The sequence below is a fragment of the Numida meleagris genome, chromosome 1 (assembly GCF_002078875.1).
Source record: "Numida meleagris isolate 19003 breed g44 Domestic line chromosome 1, NumMel1.0, whole genome shotgun sequence".
NCBI classification, from domain to species: domain Eukaryota; kingdom Metazoa; phylum Chordata; class Aves; order Galliformes; family Numididae; genus Numida; species Numida meleagris.
In genome coordinates this window covers 78,535,897-78,537,877 of record NC_034409.1, presented here as the reverse complement: position 1 = coordinate 78,537,877, position 1,981 = coordinate 78,535,897, and positions in this window count along the sequence as shown.

The window sequence follows — 1,981 nt, the reverse complement described above, 5'->3', positions numbered from 1 at the left end:
GCTGTGCAGTACTACGCATTTTCCCTTTCTAAATAGCAACCACCCCAAAAGGGAAGGAAGGTGTTTCTTTGTAGTCATGTCCCTCTGGCCTTCCTCTTCCTCTAAACAAGATTTTCTGCAGCATAAAAGCTGAACTATGGCTCCTTGTGCATATCTGTTGTTGCACATTTACTCAGACTTTAGATGTATGCTGGTAGATGGAGGTCAGTGGCACAGAGTGAGGTCACGCACTGTTTGAATGGGCTATACAAGCAGTTTCATCCCAAAGGACCTGTGAAGGGGCATCCAGCCCTCTTCATCCCATGCTGGAGGCTCAAGCTGATGCCATGTAAGAGTGAACTCAATGACGCCTGTTCTTAAGCTAGCTCAGCTTGTGCTTATGTTTCTTACTTGAGAATAAGAGGTAGTGACTTGTCTCAAAGCATTGTGCACGCAAATTCTGGTTTAGGTGAGGAAGCTGTTGTGCTCTCTAACTTGTGAACGATCTTTTCATCCTACTCTGTAAGCAGCAAGAAACTGCTTACTGCAGAAACAAGTCAAGTTTTACAGACAGATGCAGATCTGTGATTTTTTTTTTTCTTGCTACTGAATACCTCACTGTGTGCTGGGGAAGGTGGAGTTTGGATTTAGGGAAAACAAAGACTAGTTTCCAAGGTGACAGGAAAATCTACAGCAGTTTCAGCCTCGGTATCTTAACAGAAATATTCTCTGTTTGTGTCTCCAAACAAGGCAGAATCTGGCTCACAAAAACGATCAGTAGAAAAATGTAAGGTTTAATAGTCAGGCTTATTTAAAAACAAGTGAATCTAATGGTTATGGAGGAAAAAAAAAAAAAAAGCAAACGTTTGAGCAAAGATGTGACCTAAAAGTGTAACCTAACAATTAAAGTTGCTTGAGAACTCCCACCATTTTACAGTAGATGATTTTAGAAGAGTGCATGGAGGTTTATTCAGGTAATTTGACAGGATAGCTGGCTGGCCATGAACCATAGTTTCAGTAAACTAAAATTTAGGATAGAATGACTCAAAACACTAAGAGGTTTGTTACAAGAAAGGATAACATCTGTGTTACAGAAAGTGCTTATTCAAGCAGATCCAAGATCACTTGTGTTCCGCACACATGTGACCAAAAATACATTTCTCCTTCATCTTCTGTCCAACATAAGCTTTTCAAAGCAAAAAACAGAATGCAGTAGCAAGATTAGTAGAATTACAAATATTTTTTCCTCTAAAAAATGAGAATATTAGTCATGCTTTTAATGGAAAAAAAAAATCAAACAACCAAATGAGTGTTAAGGGATGCCAGAAGCTGCCGTTTGTAAGATCTGAGAAAGTCTGTCTTTTCCTGACCACTTATCTTATGAATTTATTTATTGAATTAAGTGCAAAGCTTTCGTTGCCTACCTCAGTGAACTTGGAGTTGTAGCACTGGCATTCACTTGTGCCAGGGGAGATTCGGGCTTGATATTGGGAAAAATGTCTTCTCAGAAGGAGTGGTGATGCACTGGCACAGGCTGCCCAGGGAGGTGGTGGAGTCACTGTCCCTGGAGGTGTTCAAGAACTGTGTAGATGTGGCACTGAGGGATGTGGTTAAAGGGGCATGGTGGGGATGGGTTGGCGGTTGAACTGGATGATCTTAGAGGTCTTTTCCAACCTTAACAATTCAATGATATGTGTGTGTATATATGTGTGTATATATATATATATTTAAATACGGGTAAGGAGACAAATTTGGAGCAAATTAAGAGGTATTGGTGATCATAGGCAAGTCAGCTACAGAATGGGATGAAGAATCTGAGATCGTATCCCTCTTCTGTGCGCCACATCATGAAACAGGCCTGGCATCATATGAGGGTCTTAACTCTTCGTCTATACAAATGCACGCCACAAAGCAGTGCAAGTCATAGAATCATAGAATCATTTGAGTTGGATGGACTTTTAAAGGTCAGCAAGACCAACTCCCCTGCAGTCAACTCAGACAC